The 22197-nt window shown below is 37.4% G+C and overlaps 1 long non-coding RNA gene across 1 annotated transcript in view; it reads left to right on the top strand.

Moving 5' to 3' along the window:
* LOC102547440 (uncharacterized) overlaps positions 1 to 21187 on the top strand; it is a 247423-nt gene extending 226236 nt beyond the window's left edge. Inside the window, exon 11 of the long non-coding RNA XR_015638540.1 lies at positions 20429 to 21187. This is a non-coding gene — a long non-coding RNA (uncharacterized LOC102547440). The remainder of the gene's footprint in view (positions 1 to 20428) is intronic.
* Positions 21188 to 22197: the final 1010 nt, after the last annotated feature.

Raw genomic sequence — 22197 nt, 5'->3', positions numbered from 1 at the left:
TGACATGTGAAAGAGAGGGCATGATTTGGGGCGGCTGTTATGTATGTTTTTGTGGACGAACACTATGTTTCCTACGATAAGTAGAAAGAAAGGAAATTATTCAGCATGCAGATTGTGTCTAGGACTGTGTCGGCTGTTTAGAACTAGTCTGCTCCTAAAACTTTCCATGTTACAACCCCAAAATTTGAGACTATATTCAGGTATATGTGTATAATTCACTATCTTGGCATGAGCACATTATCCTTGGTTACAGTGAACTTTTAAGAATCTGGAAGGTTACCGTGACAGACATAATTATATGGAGGCCATCACTGGGCAATTCCCATGAAGGAAAGAGTGCAAGAGCAACAGTCCTTAATACACAGGCATGAAAGGCTCCTCATGAGGGGCTCATCTCTGCTCTGACTTTCAGTCCATCCCTATAGCTTTTGAAATTTTGATGATGTGAGATGTCGAAAAATTATTTTGGGATGTCTTCAGTCAATCAAGTCTGGTAACTAGCTAAAGCAGCAGTGTTAAATCTACTAAATAGATAAAAAAAACTATCACAAGTATAAGTTAAGAATATTTGACCATCTTTTTGACTTATACAACACAGCATTATGTATATCAGAGAAATTTGACTGCAGTACAAAATTTGTGGCAAGAATGAAAAATACAGATTGAGGAAAATATCAGAGCCCAAAATAGAACCTTTTATCAATGCCTGGGTAAGATAGATTTGAACACAAACCCCCAAAGTATTGAAGAAATTCTCAACTGCAGACCCTCTGAATCAAATCTTTATTACCACTAACTTTTCTCAGGCCAGAATTTGAAACTTGAGGATTTGTATTGCACCATAAATGTTCTCAATTATTTATACTTATTAAATTTTAATTAACTAGATAATTAGGTCCTTGTTAAATACAAATCAATATCCCATTTCTCCTTGAGTTGTTTATGAAAATGGATATTTACCACACATAAAATGGAACAATTGTAGTCTTAGCTCCTCTTTCAATGAAAATGAAGATTTTTAATGATTTTGAATACATTTATGTACATATAAATCTAACTGTAAACATTGTTTTATGGCTGAATAACTAAGAAATTCTTCCTAGTCCAGTGTTGTTACAGTTCCCAAGAGAAAACCTTTTTTATCATTGTAATTAAAATAAACATTTATTTATGAGGACTTGTCTGGATTTCCTTGATTTTCTATCAGGAAAGATAATTTCAAATTCACTTTTCACGGGTACTTATTAGAACTGACTCATTTCAATTTATAGGTTATTTGTATAATTCATTAAATGTTGATTTACTTCTAAGAGAGACAAAAGGCTTTAGGGCAATTGATGGTTTTTGAAGGTCATATTCTTTATTATAAAACATTCTGCACCCTTTATTTGCAGTTTGATTTATTAAAAACATCTTTCTTCACAGAATTCTTAATAACACCACTTTATTTTTTAGAGATATAGAGAACCTCACTCTGCAAGGCTTGATTTTTACTAACTATGTAGTCTAGACTAACCTCAAAGTCTTAGAGATCCTCCTGCCTCAATGTCTTGAATGCTGGTAGTAAAGGTTTGAGACTATTTATCAACCAAAAGAATCAGGCCATATACTAGTATCATTGCCAAAGCAGATATTTAAGACATGTGACTGTAGGATCTCTATGGTCTTTGAAAGGAAGAATTTGGTCATTTTATCTTTTGATTATTTGATTCTGTAAGAGTCAGAATTGAGCATATTAATTTTCATGTCTGAATTTGAGTCAGGGTATAATTGTATTTTCCAAATAGTCCTCCAACTTGTATCCTTCTTGCCTTGGATTCTTGAGTGTTGGGATTATACACATCTGACACCATATATGTTGCAGAAAAGTGCTAATTAGGTAGCATTTTGTTCTATTGTCATTATATTTATAATAGTATCTAAGTGTCAATAATTGTGTTATGGTATAATAACTCTTTTTCCAACCCTCTCTGCTACCTCTCTTTCTGGCTCACTGAAGTTTTGTCATACTAGTTACTTATTGCAACCCTAACTGTGTGCAATGGCCTGTCAACCATATCTTTGTGCTTGTTTTTACTTTTTCTCATGAAAGGTCAGCCATTTACTTACCAATATCCTTCAAACAAAATGCAGTACTGAGACTTGAAGTCCTAGGAGATGCTCACTGCAGTAGGACTACAGTTTTTACAATACTACGATACTTTTCTAAATAGTAAATAATTTCTGATCTTCATGGAAAGTTGATGTTTTGAGTTAATGTCCAATACAAATTGCTCCAGAATTGAATTATTAAGGCAACATTCTTAACCACAAACTTTTCAGAAAATATAAGTGTTGTCTGGTGAAATATATTTTTAGTAGGATACAAATATCAGGATGTCTCTTTTTTTAAGTTTTAGTTCATGATCTAAAAATTGACTCTTGTCTTTAACATGCAGAATATTTATTTGCTGTTCATCAGCAGTTGTCCAGGACTCAGAGGCATCAACAACCTTGATACAGTATTTAACTAGTCATGGCAATTTTCCAATAATCCTTTTCAACTTTTCTCCAGTTTGCTTGCAGGTATGAAACGCCTCTCTACTTTTCATTGAACTGTAGTTTTAAAATCTCTTCTCCATTTCTGACTCTGCACTTTCCAAGAGCATTGTTGTGCCAAATGTATTGAATACACTCCTGTTGTTTCCCTTCAGAAAATTGCAGGCCTCCCAGAGATTTTAACTAAACATGACATGCCAGGTGACAATAGGGCTAGGCACTCTGGACTAAGCAGCCCAGTAGGAGGACCAGGTCCCCAGAAGAGGCAAAAGCACTGGAAATAGCTACCAGTCATAAAACGCCGAGCCATAGAAATATAATATCTATAGAGAGGGAGTGAGTTAGGTCCTGTGCATGTTCTTGATTATTGGTTCAATCTCAGTGAGCGCTATAACCTAGGTTTGATGATTCTCTGGGTTTTCCTGTGGTGTCCTTGACCCCTCTGGATCCTACAATCCTTACTCCCCCTTTTCGGCAGTATTTCCCAAACTCTGCTTAATATTTGGCCGTGGTTCTCTGTATCTGTTTCCATCGTTGCTGAATGAAGTCTTTCTGGTGAGAATTGGGTTAGGACCAATACATGAATACAGCAGACTATCATTAGGCATCATTCCGTTGATTTTGATAAATGAAGCAAAGTCTGCTGAGATTGAAGCACCCACTTAGACTGCTAATCTAACATTTTCTGCTATGATTTGGATAAGTGGTCCTGAGATTCACAAGTTCCAAGCTGTGGCACTTTTTGAAAAGGCCCGAAACTTGAAGAGGTGTTTTCCTGGACAGGAAATGTAATTGGTAGGTAGTGCGCTTGCTTACCATCCACATTAACATGGATACAATCTCAGCACCATGAAATCTCAGGTCCTTAGCACCAGCCCAGGGGTTCACCATGGAGAACTGAAGTCAGGATGAACAGAATTACAAGATAACATTTTGATAAATAGAGTATTGTGGACAAGGTAGAAATTAATGGCACCACATCTTTAAAACATAAACAAAACAAAGAACAAGAAAAGGGACAGGAGTTGGGTATGGTTTAATGGCCTCTTGTCATACAGTAGTGTGATACAGAAGCTCTAACCTTTTCTGTTTCTTCTTTGCTTCCTGGCCACTCAAGATTGAATTTGTCATCTATGAACTATTAACATTATGCCTCATGTCACCACAAGTCCCCAAGCAGCAAATCAATCTAATTAAGATTTCTAAACTTGGAAAAGGTGATGGAACCAATACACACACACACACACACACACACACACACACACACACACAACATATACATTCACCTACAACATACACAAAACACACATATACACATATATACACACAGCACATTGTCTATACACATGCACACAAGTACACTATAATACACACAGAGACACAACACAAACAATATATAAAAGAAAAGAAAAAGTCTTTTCCCCCTTCCAGTTATCTCAGGTGTTGTTATAGCAATTCAAACTTGGCTAATATAACACTATTTTATCAGATAGTCATCCAGAAACATCGCATGGTCTCTAAAAAGAACTTTGTTATGACTAAAACCATAACTTTCTGATATTTTTACAACTATTGATTTTCCCTAAGATATGATCATACTCGAAATCTTTATCTGAAAATTGGTAGCTGTGATAAATTTCTGAGATGCACTCATGATATTCACCCTGAGGTTCTGTCCTTCGGCGTCTGCTGGATGAGAAGCAGATTTGGACAGGGAGCCCATCTAATTAAATGACTCATTTATAAGCACAGTTTCCTCTAGCTGATGATAGGAAACTTAGTCCTGATATGCTGGATGTGTAACAACAATTTAATGGACCATGGGACTGAAGATGTCTTACAAAGCGTCCTCAAAGAACACAGGCAGCCTATGTATGCAGAACACAGACCTCAGTGGACTGTTGGAAAAGTGGCAGGACACAAACACATGGAGTATCTTGAAACCTTAATTAGTTTACCAAAATTCTCCAGGACCCACAGGCACAAGGCTTATCAAACTAACAATCTGACACCACAGCAGGTGACCCTCAGGCAGATAATCCAGGCAAGTCTACTAATTTGATGAGCTGTGCAACTGTTGAAGTATAAATCAGTGCTGTGACAAGCTGCCAAATTTATTTCATTTGTTTCACAACAGTAGACACCTCACAAAGGTTTTGGGTCAGGAAGTGGAGTCCTGCCTATACAGACCTCTAAATCCTGAGACTGCTTTTGGAAGGAGTCAACAGGTGGTAGTTGAATGACCGTGACACATTTTCAACATTTTCTTGAACAAATTTTACTAGGTAAATAAGTGAAGAAAGAAGGGAGAGGCATGCTATTAAAACACAAGGAAGCATATCATTATTACATAGCAGTATAAAAATAATAGACACAGGCACTCTAAACATGTGGTTTTAGAAATAGTACAACTGGGCTGGAGAAATGGCCCAGTGGTTAAGAACTCTGGCTGCTCTTTCAGAGGTCCTGAGTTCAATTCCCAGCAACCATAGAGTGGCTCACAACCATCTGTAATTATATCTGTGCCCTCTTCCGGTGTGTCTGAAGACAGTGAAAGTGTACTCCTATAAAAAACAATTAAATTGAAAAAAATTGAGAAAAAGGAAATAGTACAACTATGCCTATACCTCCCAGACTTTGAGTCAGGAAAAACCCACAGAGTAATAGAACTAGAATTTTAGGGTCCTTAGGCTGTTTAAGAAAGTGTTGTCCAGAGAAAGGACGGAAGATCTTGAAGGGGCTCGAGACCACATATGAACAACAATGCCAAGCAACCAGAGCTTCCAGGGACTAAGCCACTACTGAAAGACTATACATGGACTGACCTTGGGCTCCAACCTCATAGGTGGCAATGAATAGCCTAGAAAGAGCACCAGTGGAAGAGGAAGCACTTGGTCCTGCAAAGACTGAACCCCCAGTGAACTTGATGTTGGGGGGAGGGCGGTAATGGGGGAAGGATGGGAAGGGGAACACCCATAGAGAAGGGAAGAGGGGGTTAGGGGATGTTGGCCTGGACACAGGGAAGTGGAATAACAATCGAAATTTAAATAAGAAATACTCAAGTTAATAAAGATGAAAAAAAAAAGAAAGTGTTGTCCCTCTAGAAAAAGTAAAAATAAGGAAAACATAATTAATAGAAATGATTTACAAGCAGTTCTGAGCTGCCATACTTGTCTGCACAAGTCTTGTTGCCTGCACATGAATGATGACTATAACTAGAGTTTTACCATGTACTAGAAAAGAGCTAAAGAAGTCTCCCCCTTAGTTGATGAGATACTGGACAGCTGGAGCTGGCTTCTGGAAGAGAGGACCCTGTTTCCTTTAGATATATGGTCTCACATAGGTTGTTGCTGCTGGAGGTGGGCCAGGATCTTTATGTGTATGGGTAGCAACGAATGCACTCAAAAAGAGGGACACATGGTGGTGAGGATTTTGCCGAATGTTGAGGGGAGTATTATCAAAATACACTATATTCATTTATGAACATCTCAAAGAATAAATAAAATATATTTAAACTTATATATAGTTTTTTAAGCAGTTAGAAGTGAGTAAGGGAAACCAGAAGTTCTAAAATCAAGATCTGGATATTCCTGTATTACGTCTGACCTGATTTTCACCTGATTTATTACCTTTCCTAAGGCAGAGAAATGCTACACAGCTTTGTTACTCCCACTTTGAAGACAGCAGGATAACATTGTTAATCTGCTCCTTTCTTCTCTCTGCTGCTGAAGCCACATGACCACCTACTTGACTCCTTTCCCTTCTTTATAGAACTCTAATAATTACACTGGACACAACAAACATAACAGATAATCTTCCCATTACACAATGGTTAACTTAGTTAAATCTGTGTACAACCTTTTGTACCCTAACAAATCAGTTCAGCAGGCATTACAAAATAGACATATTTGAAAAGAAATCTTACCACGAGTGAGTAAAATGGCTGGATAAGAAAATCAACTGAAACAAATCAGTATCCTTCCTCTACTCAAAATTAAACAGACTGATAAAGAAATAAGGGAAACAACATCCTTAACAATAGTCACAAATAATATGAAATATCTTGGTGTAACTCTAACCAAGCAATTGAAAGATCTGTATGACAAGAACTTGAAATCTCTGAAGAAAAAATAATCAAAGATCTCAGGAGATAGAAAGATCTCCCATGCTCATGGATTGCCAAGGAAATTATAATAAAAAATGACCCACCTTGCCAAAATCAATCTAAAGATTCAATGCAATCCCGATGAAAATTTAGAATTCCAACTCAATTCTTCATAGAGTTAGAGCAATTTGTCAATTCATTTGGAATAACCAAAAATTCTCAAAAATAAAAGAACTTTTGGGAGAATAACCATCCCTGACCTCAAGCAGTATTACAGAGCAATAGTGATAAAAAAGGAAGAAAAAAAACCTGTATGGTATTGGTACAAAGACAGGCAGGCAGATCAATGTAATAGAACTGAAGACCTTGAAATGAACCCACACACCTATGGTCCTTTGATCTTTGACAAAGGATCTAAAACAATCCAGTGGCGAAAAGACAGCATTTTCAACAAATGGTGCTGTTTCAACTGGAGGTCACCATGTAGAAGAATGCAAGTTGACCCATTCTTGTCTCCTTGTACAAAGATCAAGTCCAAGTGCATCAAGAACCTCCACATAAAACCAGATACACGGAATCTAATAGAATAGAAAGTGGAGAAGAGCTTCGAACACATGGGCACAGGGGAAAATTACCTGAACTTAACAACAATTGCTTATGCTCTAAGATCAACAATCAACGAACCTCATTAAATTGAAAAGCTTCTGTAAGGCAAAGAAAAATGTCAATAGGACAAAATGGCAACCAACAGATTGGGAAAAGATCTTTACAAATCCTACATTCCATAGAGGGTTAAATATCCAATATATACAACTCAAGAAATTAGACTCCAGAGAGACAAATAACCCTGTTAAAAATGGAGTTCAGAGCTAAACAAAAAAATCTCAGCTGAGGAATATTGAATGGCTGAGAGGTACCTAAAGAAGTGTTCAAATTCCTTAGTCATCAGTGAAATGCAAATCAAAACAACCCTGAGATTCCACCTCACACCAGTCAGAATGACTAAGATAAAACATTAGGTGACAACAGATGCCGGCGAGGATGTGGAGAAAGTGGAACACTCCTCCATTGTTGGTGGGATTGCAAGCTGGTATAACTACTCTGAAAATCAATCTGCCAGGTTCCTTTGAAAATTGGACACAGTACAACCTGAGAACCCAGCTATACCACTTCTGGGCATATACCCAAAAGAAGCTCCAACCTGGATCAAGGAAACATGCTCCACTATACTCAACATTCTTATTTATAATAGCCAGAAGCTAGACAGAATCCAGATGTCCCTCAGCAGAGGAATAGATACAGAAAATGTAATACATTTACACAATGGAGTGCTACTTAGCTATTAAAAAACAGTGGCTTTATAAAATTCTTAGTCAAATGTATGGAGCTAAAAAGTATCACCCTGAGTGAGGTGACCCAGTTAAAAAAGAACACACATGGTATATACTCACTGAAAAGTGGATATTAGGAAAAAAGTTCGGAATACCCATGATACAACGTACCATCCATATGCAGATGAAGAAGAAATACCAAAATATTGATATTTCAGTCCTTCTCAGAAGGGGGTACAAAACATTCATATGAGGTAGAGGGTGTTAAGGACTTGGAAGGAATAGAGGAGCGGGAGGCGGAGAAAGGGGGAAGGATCAGGTATGGGAAGAGATGTGGATGATACACAGAGGGTCAGGAAATTGAACAGAAGTGTATAGCAGTGGGGCATGGAGAACTGGGGGTAGCCACCAGCAAGTCCCAAATGCCAGGAAAGCAAGAGTCTCCAAGGACTCAATGTTGATAAGATCAGATGAAATGCCCAACAAAGGAGAGGGAGAACCTATAAAGACCATACTCAGAGGTTGGGCAAGGTCCCTGGTTGGAGGATTGAGGCCACCACTCACTTCTAAGTTTTTAACCCAGAATTGCTCCTGTCTAGAGTGGACATATTGATGACAAAGTGTGGAGCAGAGACTGAAGGAAAGACCATTCAGACACTGCCCCACCTGGGGATCCATCCCATATACAGACACCAAACCCAAGCAATATTGCTGATTCCCAGAAGTGCTTGCTGACAGGAACCTGGTATAGCTGTCCTCATTAAGGCTCTACCAGAACGTGTTTGGACAAATACAGATGCAGAAGGTGGCAGCCATCCATTGGATTAAGCCAGAGGACCCCAATGCAGGAGTGAGGGAAAGGACTGAAGGCACTGATGGGGTTTACATGGCTCCATCTGCACATGTAGCAGAGGATGGCCTTATCTGGCACCAGTGTTAGGAATGGTCCTTGGTCCCTTGAAGGCTGGATGTCCTAGTGTAGGGGAATACCAAGGTAGTAAGGTAGTACTACATTGCTGGGTGGGAGGGCACCCTCATAGAAGGAGAGGGAGGGAGGATGGAATAGGGTGTTTGTGGAGGGGAAACCTGGAAAAGGGATAACATTTGAAATGCAAATAATATCCAATAGAAACAAAAAATAGATTTTTTTCTACAGACAAAATATTCTTTACTCCCACCACTCCTGAAAAGTCAGAAGTTAGTGCAGTTTATAAAGTGTAAACATCTCATCTTCAACTTATCAATTAAACAAACAAACAACAACAACAATAAAACCTTATATATTGGTCATCATTTAAATCAGAAACAAGTAAGCTACTATCTGTCTCAAGGTAAAACTCCACTTCATATATGATCCTCAAAACCGAGAAAAAAAAGCCTCTCTTTTCAAACTATGGTGCCTGAACAGGCATAGAAAACATTTGCAGATATAGCCACTCATGATGGAAAGAAGTTGACAGCTGCCAATGTTGTTGAGTCATTAAGTGCAGCCAAGAAGTCTCTACTAGAGATGTAAATACTGCTTTATGGTTTGTGGCTCTGTCCCCTATGATCCTGCACATTCCACCTTGTAATCATCTGGGGGTTTTATTTGTCATCGTCGTCGTCGTCGTCGTCGTCGTCGTCGTTGTGGTTTCTTGAACAATACCATGCTTGCAGCTGAGTACTTTTATCAACCTGTTTTCTGCCTGCAGAATTTGGGAACCCAGTATTATTTTTTTTTGTATTTTTTTCTTTTTTCTTTTTATTAACTTGAGTATTTCTTATATACATTTCGAGTGTTATTCCCTTTCCCGGTTTCCGGGCAAGCATCCCCCTCCTCCCTCCCCTTCCTTATGAGTGTTCCCCTCCCAACCCTCCCCCCATTGCCGCCCTCCCCCCCATAGTCTAGTTCACTGGAACCCAGTATTATTTTTCCTGCCATATTGTCTCTACTTTTTTTAGTCTACACCATCGACAATTTTAGTGTAAACACTCTTCTCAGGAACCTTGTTTGCCTGCTGTATATGTCATGTGGATTCGCTGCATTAGCAAAGAGACTGATCATAGAGAATTTTTAGATAATCCCATCTCTGTGGGTGGCTTCTGCTGAGATTTCTGGGCTCTCTTATGAATCAAATATCTAATCTCTACAAAGAGCCCTGTGAGTGACTGAAATGTGTCTGACCTTTTCATCTTTCCACGGCAACAGGGAAAGGTTGTGCAACTGGAGCTTGGGCTGTGTCTCCCACTCAGGTTTGATTGACAGGCCAACTTCTCGGTTAGATGGAGAACTTTGACGCCATCAGGTACCAGATAAATATCTGACAGCATTCACCAGGAAACAAATTATTTCCTCCACTCACTTCTCTCACGTTGCTTCTACACATTGCTGCTGCAACACACTTGCATATTGAAATCAAGACCCTAGAAGGTAGAAACGAAAGCTACAGAGTTGAGACCCTATCTTTTAACGTCTAGTTAAGCATCCAAGACCATCTCAGAGTCCAGATCGCACTTAACAGTCATGAAGCTTATTGCCAGTTCTTGAAACCTGCTGTAAATCTTTATTTGAAATTTCATGGCTAGATATCATCACAACCTTTGACCAGTGTTCTTTTTATTTTTCCCTTTGCACTTTTGGAACAGGATTATCTATTAGAAGCTCCCTTATATGCCATTGTAATATACATGTAAGGCAAATTATATATGTGTGTGTGTGTGTGTGTGTGTGTGTGTGTGTGTGTGTGGAGAGAGAGAGAGAGAGAGAGAGAGAGAGAGAGAGAGAGAGAGAGAGAGAGAGAGAGAGAGATCCTTGAACTTAAGAACCCTGTAATGGAAAAGAATTGTGCATGGAACACCACTACGGAAAGGACTACATTTAGAAGTCTCACCATCATTTTACTTGGGTTATTTAGATGATAAGTTTGTATGCATTTGAGCTCTGTGGATTTAGTTGAAATCATTTACTTGTAGCTAAAACTGGAATGGGGTGAATCTCAGGAAAATTTAGGAAAACATTTTGCATGTAGAAAGATCATGTGATCCTCAGACACCAGTACATGATCTATCTGTGGCAGGGGAATTTTAAAGGAACACCCTGGGTATTATTTCCATCATTTTGCTACTTCATAGGGCAGCAGAGGTATCATTCCAAACCATTTATTCTAATCATGCATATTCTGTTAAATTTTATAAAACTTGTCTAAACAATTGCAGAGATTGGATAAGATGAGGTTTATCAGACGGACACTCCTGGGTTATTATAAATAAAAATGAGAGTGGAAGATGGCAGAAGACTTCCTCTAGTCGCAGAGAGGAAACTCACAGTAATAGACAGTAAGGGCACAAGAATCGTAGTGCCATAATTTCAAAGGACAATACTCATGAGCAATAAAGAAGAGCTTAGGAAATGATTCTTCTCATAAGTCCTCAGAGAAGAGCTCGGCCCTGGTTCACATCTTGACCTTTAACTTTTGAGGATGTAAGCAAATCCCCTGATAAGATGAGTAGAATTCTCACCTGAACAGTGTTGGGAAACAAAGGGATGTTGCTTTAAACCATTGCTGTAAACCATCACGTTTGTGTTCATTTCTTGCTCAGAAATTGAAAACTATGTGTATTAAACTACTATATCTGATGGAATTCACTACATTGTAATTCTGAATGGATTCTTTCCATAAAGCATAGACAGCATTTTAAAAACCATGAGAGATTTTAAGACTCCATATAATTTTGTCATCAAAGTGTTTGCAATAACTTTCATTTGGTACCCAGAAATATTGTGTAAATGTAGAATGAATTCATTGAGGATTTTATAAGGAGCAGAAATTATACAGTGTCTGGAAGACACAGAGATGATCAATATCAATGAAGAAAATTCTGAGAATTGTTAGCAGGGTCTTGGGCACTCTCCAATACTATACTATAAATACTATAAATGGGCAGATACTATAATGGGCAGGATCTAGCCCAGGTATTTCTAGACAATTTTAATTCTTATCTTAAAAAAAAAAAAGAAATAGAATTTGCCGAAGAAGCAAGGTAAATTAATTTGGCATGAAGTAGTCATACAGATTTTAGATGTATATATTTTTAATAATGACAAAAGGCCACAGGAATTTTCGAGGGACCAGGTTACAGATTGGCATCTTTTTAAACAGATTTTAAAGAGAGAAAGGACTGAACACTACGGGTGCAGCCTGGAGGAGCCTTTATTGATGGTTACAACATTAAGTCATATTTTGCTTACTATCTATGTCCTTTCTCACAGTGCATCTGCTTTTTATGTGTATACCTAATTAGAGATAGGTATAAGATGATCAATAGGGTAGACTTGTAAAAGTTCACTCAAACACGGAGTTTTTATTTACTGTATGTGCTCTCCATATACAACTAAGAACAGATTAACCTTTTCTTTGTTTCTGAATGTTCTATCAGGGGGAAATTTAACTAGTAAGGAGACTCCAGGGCCAGGGCAATTGGCTCAGGGGTGAAAGGCAAGTATTGCTGGTGCAGAGGACACAAATTCACTTTCCAGCACCCATATTGGGCACTGCCACCTAAATGCATCTTCAATAAGGAGTATTGCACCCTCTCCAGCCCTTCACAGGCATCTCTGTTCACACGCAGGCTCATACCCAACATTCACAAACACACACGCCCACACACACACACTCACACACACACACACACACACACACACGCATGCACACATGCACTCACAGTTACACACAATTTAAAATTCAGATAATCTTTAAAAGAAAAAATGTCGAAATTTGATTGTTAGCTGAGGGAACATTGATCCACTTGATAAGAAAAGAGTAGATAGGCAATTCGATGCTGACAGGGATATGAAAATACTAGTTGCCTTGTTTGCAGAAAGGTTTGAAAATGTACTCATTTCAGGTGAAGGAGGAGAGCTGCCACGTGGGTTATTAGGAGGGGGTGTGTCCAAAAATCAAAGTAAGTATAGTCTGAGGTTATAAGTTGTTCCCCCTGGGCTCACCTATTTCAACAGCAAATTTAGTGTGGGTGGGAGGGTGGAATTATTCAAATTAAGGTCTCTAAAACCCAAGGAATATAGTTGGCCTATAAAATAGCAGAGGTAGAATTCTGTTACATTATTGAGACAATTAAGTCTGAATGCTATAAGCAATGTTATGTATATATCCAATATTATCATTCACAATACTATAGTCTCTGTTGATATCATTCTTGAGAAAACACGTCAGTGATCATGACATTAAACTAACTTAAATACTTTAATATTCACAGTCTAATAATTAATCAGAATATGATAGTTTGGGCTTAGGGAGGGCAAGCTATAGTTTAGTGAAACTTAGTACTGGGTATGGCAAAGCTACAAACACTGATGTACTATCACTATAGCTTGTTGCCTACTAACAACCCCAATGTTTGATCATTGTAAGGCTTTGAAATTTGTGGTGGTCAATCTCGGTTGGCAGTTTGACTGTATCTGGGCATTTTAAAAATGTGATGTCTGCTAAAGGGTCCTTTGCTTGATCAGATTATTTGAAATGAAGATCCATAGGCAATGTGAACAGCATCTTCTGATGATGGCCCAGAGAAGATGTAGGGAGTAGGAAAGCTTGTTTTTTCTGGGCTTGTCTTCATATTTTCTGGCAGTTCATATACCCCATCACTGATATAATATGCCCCATTTCTTGGATTGAAACCAGCTTCCCTGTGCTTGCAACATAAACTGAAGACCTGTAGCTCTCAAAGAATTTTCCAGGTCTGAAATGCCACATTGCACTGCTGAGACATTAGCCTTATAATAACCTAATTTTATCTTAACAATTTCAAAAGATTGCTTAGGATAAAATATCCCACACTGGCAACATAATGTATTATTCAGATTTTATAATATACAAAGTGAATGCTTGAATTAATAAGAACTTTCACTTTGTAAAATTTTGTCTTTTATTAATTATATATATATATATATATATATATATATATATATATATATATATTTGTTTCTGTTTGAATAAATTCCATGGTCATGCAGGTGACTGTGTGAGAAGAGAGGACATTGGGTCACTTGCAGCGAGAATTATGGGTGCTTGCGAACTATTGTAACTGGATTCTGGATTACTGGATTATGGTCCTCAGGAAGAGCTGCAAGCCCTTTTAACTGAGCCATATCTCCAACACCTGGGTTTTATCCTTCAATGGAATAAAGATTTTTGTTTAAGGTTATCAGAAGCAGATTTCTTTATTTTTAACTTCTCTTGTTTTACAATGGAATTGTAAACATTAATGTATTAATACATAATTTTTATACATTAAATATGATACAGTTAAACTGAAAAGACAATTAAAATACTAAAAGGGAGAATACATTAGCATTCTTTAACAAATCAATGAGCAATCAACTCAAGATGAATTACAAACACGTATTTTTAAAATAAATTGTGCAATAATTCATTTGACTTATTATTATATGCAAATCTCTTACTAAATTATCAGCTCAGTGTGTTATAATATATTAAAAAGACACTTTTAGAACTCAAATTCATTTAGGACCTATTGACAGTAGAGGAAGTTAGTGAAGGTTTTATCACTTAGAACTTTTGGTATTGATATGTATGAATATACAGTATTACTCCAATGTAAAATCCAAGTATAGAATGTGGGGAGGGTTGGGAGGGGAACACCCATAAGGAAGGGGATGTTTGCCCGGAAACCGGGAAAGGGAATAACACTCGAAATATATATAAGAAATACTCAAGTTAATAAAAAAAATTAAAAAAAAATCCAAGTATAGTTGAGACACTTAAAATATATTATCAACAGGGCACTTAATATTGGAATTTTTACTTCTTCCTTCTACAGGAATAAAATGACAAATTGTATTATTTTTATACTGAACAATTGTATTTGCCAATTTTTCATCACTGTGACAGTAAAACCCTGAAGGGTGGAAGGATCTGTTTGTTTCATAGCTCAGAGATGTTACCATGACTGGGAGACCGTTGAATGATGGGTAATCTATACCATCATGCCATCTAAGAAGAAGAGGGAGAGACCAAGTGGCACCAACAGAACTCTCCTCTCCTCCTTATTCTACCATTAAACTCAGGGGTCATAGACTATTAACTAGTGTGATAATCATTCTGAGCAAGGGACAATTTCCCCTTAGTTAAGCCTCATTGGAAAACTTCTTCCAGACGACCAGAGTACACTTTACTAATCCCAGGAATTCTTAATTCAGCAAATCCTTTTAGTGTAGCTAATCTCAATTTAAAATTAATGGAATCTAAGATCACAAGGGTAGCAGCTTCTGGGCAGGGATATGGGACATATCTTGATTAGCCTAAATGCAGAAGTAAGAGCAGTCTTCTATGGATGGCACCATTCCCTGGGGTGGACTGTTAAACTAAATAAAGGAAGAAAGAGAAAGTGTGCTGAATATAGGCATTCATGAAGTTCTTGACCTCAGGCATAATGTGGGTGGCAATTTCAACCTTCTATGCCCTTGGCTTCTTTGCCATTACCTTCTTTCTGAAAGGCACTTTTGTCAGGGTACAGCATTACAGTCCCAGCATAATTAGCTAACAAGTTTCCTCACCCAAGATAGTTATTTTATTTTGGCTATAATAAGTAAATGTACTTTAAGCCGTGGTGTTATTTTCCTCTTCTTTCTGTAGGTTTGTTTTGCTGTCTTTGTTTCTTCCTTCACCTCTCCCCTTCAATGTTTTCTCTTTATATTTTTAATCATTTTAAAATAATTTCAAGAAAGACATAATTCAACTTCAAAAGTCAGTTCTAAAACAGTAATTCATTTTTACTTTTCTATTAATTAATGATTTTAATTATTTACATCCCAAATGTTGCCCCCTCTTCTGGTCTCCCATTACAGTGTTCTTTCACCCATCCTCTTCTTTGCCTCTTAGAGGGTGCCCCGCCCTGATATTCCCTGTCCCTGGGGCATCAAGTCTCTACGGGATTGGGCACATCCTTTCTCACTGAGGCCAGACAAAGCAGCCCTCTCCTACGTATGTAAGTACCTGGAGCCTTGGACTAGCCCTTGTGTGTTCTTTGGTTGGTGGCTCAGTCTCTGGGAACGCTCAGAGGTCTAGGTTAGTTCACACTTTTGGGCTTCCTGTGTGCTCATTGTCCCCTTCAGTTCCTTCAATCCTTCCCCTAACACTTTCAAAAGGATCCCCAACCTCCTTCCAAATGCTTGGCTGTGAGAATCTACATCTGGCTAACACAGCTACTGGTAGAGGCTTGTAGAGAACAGGCATGCTAGGCTCTTGTCTGCAAGCACAGCATGGCATCAGTAATAGTGTCATGGCATTAGTAATAGTGCCCACCCACGTGATGGATCCCAAGTTATGCTAGTCACTAGTTGTCTATTCCTTCACGTTCTCTCCACTTTCGTTTCTTTTAGACAGGAGCAATTCGTGGTCAAACGTTTTGTATGTAGGTTTCAGTCCCCAACCCTCCCCTGGAGATCATGTCTAACTAGTGGAGGTGGTCTCTTCAGATTCCATATTCCCATAGCTGGGCATTTCGGCTATGGTCCCCCACATTTAGTCCCGTGAGCTTCCCCCAATATGGACCTCTCTCCTGTCTCTCCTCATAATTAATCCTGTGCCCTCATTCCCTTCTCTTTCCCAACCAAGTCTCTCCCTCTCTCTCTCGCTCTCGCTCTCGCTCTCGCTCTCGCTCTCTCGCTCTCTCGCTCTCTCTCTCTCTCTCCCATGACTGTTTCCCTCCCCTTTCTAAGTGGGGTTTAAGCATCCTCACTTGGGCTTTGATTCTGGTTTAGAGTCTGTGGGGTGTATTCTGGGTTTTCTATAGATTTCTGGCTAATATCTACTTAGTAATAAGTACACACCAAGAATGTCCTTTTGGATTTTGGTTATCTTGCTTGGGATGATATTTTGTAGTTCCATCCATTTGCCTTCAAAAATATGCTATTGCTTGAGTTTTTGTTTTTAGCATTCTGATTAGTATAAGGTAGAATCTCAGAGTCATTATTTTCGTTTCCCTGATGACTAAAGATGTTGAGTATTTCTTTAAGTCCATCTTGGTCATTTGAGATTTATCCATTAAGAATTTCATGTTCAGGTCTCTACCCCATTTTTATAGTTGTGTTATTTGTTTTTTTGGAGCCTAATGTTTTTTTTCTCCCCATCTTTATTAACTTGAGTATTTCTTATTTACATTTTGATTGTTATTCCCCTTCCCGGTTGGTTTCCCGGTCAACATCCCCCTAACCCCTCTCACTCCCCTTCTCTATGGGTGTTTCCCTCCCGACCCTCCCCCCATTGCCGCCCTCCCCCCATAGTCTAGTTCACTGGGGGTTCAGTCTTAGCAGGACCCAGGGCTTCCCCTTGCACTGGTGCTCTTACTAGGATATTCATTGCTACCTATGAGGTCAGAGTCCAGGGTCAGTCCATGTATAGTCTTTAGGTAGTGGCTTAGTCCCTGGAAGCTCTGGTTGCTTGACATTGTTGTACATATGGGGTCTCGAGCCCCTTCAAGCTCTTCCAGTTCTTTCTCTGATTCCTTCAAAGGGGGTCCTGTTCTCAGTTCAGTGGTTTGCTGCTGGCATTCGCCTATGTATTTGCTGTATTCTGGCTGTGTCTCTCAGGTAGATCTTTCCTGGGAGCCTAATGTTTTGAGTTCTTTTAGATATCATCCCTCTATTAGATGTAGGGTTATTGAAGACATTTTCCCAATGTATAGGCTGCCATTTAGAGAATTTCATATGAAGCCTATCAGGAAAAATGGGGGCTGTAGACCTGTCTAAGTAGTCAATTGCATAGTGGACCCCAGAAGACTTATTATTAATTTTTAAATGTTATTGAGCTCTTAAATTCCTGAAGATTATACATTTATCAAGAACTTCATTACATTATCTTGTTTATGATGTATGTTTTTATTTTCCTGGTCGTTTCTTGTACTATCACATTTAATGTACCATTTTAATTGTTTACTTGTTTCATTGAACCCCTGCTTTTGCAATAGTAAATAATGTGGTAATTTCTATAACTTCTTATTGAATAAAGAAAATTTTGTTTGAATTTAATATAAAATTAGTAGTATAGACTTTTAAAATGAAAGCACAAATATCTAGAAGAATCATTTAAATTTAAATTTTAACAGCCTTTCCTGATGGACATAGTATTGCAATCATATTAGGATTTCAACTAATTTTATTAATTTTAAGCATCTTAAATAGTTCAAACTATTATTTCTAAGAGTGCTTCACAATTTTAGGAAAAAATATGAATTTACTTCTACTCATTTTAAATAAAATTAATTACTTTTCTTATTAAATTGAATTCTTTAATATCAAGTAGTAGGGTGACTATAAACTTTGACATTGTACTTTTAAGGAGAAAATATATTCCTACAATTTTTTAAAATTTAAAAATATTTTAAAAATCAGTAATAAGGATATTCTGGAAGGAGGGAGAAGAAGAATATGTTTTCCTTCCTGCAGGAAAAGGATAGTAAAAGTCAAAATGCTGGGAATAAGGAACCCAGTGAGGAGAGAAAACCTGGTGATATAGGAGACAGTTTACAGCACCACAACACAGTAGAGAAGACAAATAGCTGTGAGAGGAATTATATTAGCAGTCGGACATTAAGGAGAGATTTATTAACTATAGTCCTTACTTATTGGTCTGGAATTGCCTTCAATCTTCTAAAGTGTGTGACAAGCACAGACAGATTTAAGTCATTAAGTTAAATTCCCTTTCAAATAAAAAAAAATACCATGGTGAATTTTATCACCTCATTGACAATTAACGGTTATAATACTTTTGTTTATATATATATATATGTATATATATATATATAATTTTCATGCTGCATACTATAAAAAATATGGTATTGGCTTTAAAAGCCAAGCCAAACCTAAACCCAAAATACATCATCTAGGTGTCTAGGCATTCTAGGGACTGCCAAAAAGGCAGAATAGATTCCATCTCTTATTGCTTCAGTGATGCTTTAACTCTTTCTCTTGAATAACATAGGCCTCTCACTTAGAAAAATAAGTATTACTTTATTTGACAATTGATGGAGTAGTACAGTCAACACAATATATCAGAAAAATACTGATACTATAATAGTTGAATTTGTACTACTTTCTGGATGGTACATATAAGGCAAAAGGTTGGCAATGTTTATTTTCATCACTTGAAAGCTTATAAATTATCATACATATCCACAAACATTGAGGTGCTTGTAAAATGGTATTCATAAACATTGTTATGGGTCTCTTTAATTGTCAAATGACAAGGATTCGGTGGCCTTTGAAGATTCTCAATGAGGGTTAGCATACATTGGGCTGCCTGTAGGCTTGCCTGTAGAGGACCATGTCAATTATGTGGAAAGACTCAGCCCTATGAGGAAGATACTATGCCCTAAGCAGGGGTCATGAACTGTATGAACGTACAAAATTCAAGATGCCTACAAAGAAGACAATAGGCAAATAGCATGTACGTACTCATTTTCAGTGTTCTTGACTGGAGATGTGATGCTATTAGCTTAAGTTCTTGCCTTAGAGTCCCTACAATGCAAGAGCATAACCTTGAATTTTAAGCTTAAATAAACTGCGCTCTCTGCCTGAGTTTCATTTTGTCAAGCTATCTCATCACAGTGACAGAATGGAAATTAGAGCAAAAACTGGGACCACGCTTTACTGTAATGTCATCTCACAGAATTTGCTGAAGGGTGTCGCAGAGAAGGATAGAAATGTTCGATCAAGGGACACTTAGTTTGAGTTAAGCAGGAGTTAGGCATTTAGATATTCTTTGCCAGCAGGGTCACTATCAATAATAATCACCAGATGTATACTTTAAGAAGGAAGAAAATTATTTTAAATGACTTTGCCATGAAGTAAATAAATATTTAAAATAGACTTCTTTAATATTATTACACAGTGGTGTACATTAAGATCACTTGGATATTCATTAACATGCATAATTTCTGAAATTTTATTTTTCAGTTCAAAATAAATATAACTCTTATGATTTTTGGCATAGAATCCATATAGAAGTCAGGAAAATTGCAGTTGGCTATTGGAAAGAATATCTTTAAAGTATATGGGAATAGATGAATGGAGCACATGTATAATAGAGAGGGTAATTGTAGACGTGAATGTGAACAGAATTAGAAGGATAAAGTAGGATGATGGGGAGTGGGGAGTGTTTAATAATTAAGTGAAACAAAACATAAGTGGAAAAAGCACATGGAAACCTACTATCTTGTAGCCAAACAGATATTCAGAAAATATATTTTTTAAAGTATGTTTGAAGAGATATCCTACATGGATGAAAAAAAATGCTCCCAGAATCTATGAGTTATAAAAATGACTATGACCAGTGGCATATTTATTTATTTATTTATTTATTTATTTATTTATTAATATTTTTGAGAAATTGCAATACAAAGTATAATCTGACTGTTTCTCTGCTTTGCCCATCAGACCTAAACGATAAAAGCCAACTGAAGACCTCACCATACACATAGGACACATGATAAAGAGAAGAAAAGCTAGAACTAAGCAGAAAGCTTCTCCTGCCAATTGTATTTTATAGCCCAGGATTGGTTTTTTGAAGCCTGAAGGAAGGCTATACGTGATTTTCCCCACTTGTGAATCCAGCAATTTATAAGACCAATGTTTCAAGGAAGATGTGTCCACCTATGCAATAGTGACATTACATCAACCAGGATATCCAAATTGAATTTGATTGGATTTTAAACTGTATTCAAAGAGAAAATGTATGCCTAGTACTAGAAGCTTAGTCAAAAAAAAATGGCAAGGAGCTATTTATTTGGTCCTGCCTGGCAATTGAATTATTTTTTAAATCAACATAATTTATGCTGCCTTCTAAATATCTATGCTTATACCCTTACTTTTTTTTTATTCAAAGAAATCACACCTTCTAATGAATGAGAAAGAATGAAGAAAGCCAAGGTTGTGTGAAATGGTCAGAAGACATTGTTGGTGTGCGCGCAGCACTAAATAGGTCATTTAAAGTGTGCCATCAGGGAACATTGTGAAAGAGGGGATGGGAGGAATGCAGGAGTCAGAAGACAGGACGTATAACGGAGACTTGGATTCACCTAATTAAAAATGGCGCCTTCAACCTCAGCACAGATCGAGGAGCGACAGGATCTTACACTTCACTGCTGAGCTTACTTCCTAGTGACGGTTTCAGGAAATAGAATTTTGTTTGCAGTCCTTGCCTTGGTGATTTCCTATTGCTGTGACAAAGCATTATGGCTAGACAACTTATAAAAGTATTAAATTAGTCTTATGGTCTCAGAGGAATAGGAGTCCATTATGGCAAGGCAGTAGGGCAGCAGGTGGCAGGCACAGGACATAGAGCAGTTGAGAGCTCACATATTGATTTGCAGTTAGGAGGCAGAGAGCATGAACTCAGAATGATGGTAGTCTTTTGAGAACTCAAATATATGTATATATAAAATCTTGCAAAAATCCATACATCCTAATTCTCCCCAAAAAGCCACCAACTGGAAAGCAAGAACTGAAACATAAGTTAGAAGGAAACCATTTTCACTTAAGCCACCATGACTGTGTTCCCACTGTGATCACAGTAGGTTTCAGAGGAATGAAGTTAAGCTGACAAAGGCAGAGAAGAGATAGGAGAGGGATGGTGGATGGAAGGGACAATCAGAATAGATTATATCCATGACTTTGAGTTTGGTGCTGGGTTTTAGCTTTAACACAAAAAATGTCCCATGAAAGATAAAATGATGAGAGAATTTGAGTATAAAGAGAGGTTTATGGTCTTAGTGCACTGATAAGTACATCAGAAGATGAATTATGAAGAAAGAAAATACTTTATAAAACATTTTGATCAAAATGGTTTGTAAAAGAAAAACACAAATATACATAAAATACTCAAAACATAATTACAAAATAATCTTTTGAACCAAAGGAACATTACACAATTCAATCCATGAAATTTTAGTTAAGCTAATACCTAAACCATTTGATATTGAATGTCTACTAAAGAACACTTCACACAAATTTTGCTAAGGAATATCAATGTAAAAATGCTCAATAGAAATCTGGCAAACAGAATCCAAGTACAGATCAAGACCATCATTCACCATGATCAATTAGGCTTCATCCCAGGGATGCAGAGATGGTTCAATATACAAAAATCCGTTAATGTAATCTACAAAATAAACAAACACAAAGAAAAATACCATGTGATCTTCTCA

The sequence above is a fragment of the Rattus norvegicus genome, chromosome 15, assembly GCF_021556685.1.
Source record: "Rattus norvegicus strain SHRSP/BbbUtx chromosome 15, alternate assembly SHRSP_T2T, whole genome shotgun sequence".
Taxonomy (NCBI): domain Eukaryota; kingdom Metazoa; phylum Chordata; class Mammalia; order Rodentia; family Muridae; genus Rattus; species Rattus norvegicus.
Note: the sequence above shows the minus strand (reverse complement) of the source record. Positions and strands in the feature narration are given on the sequence as shown.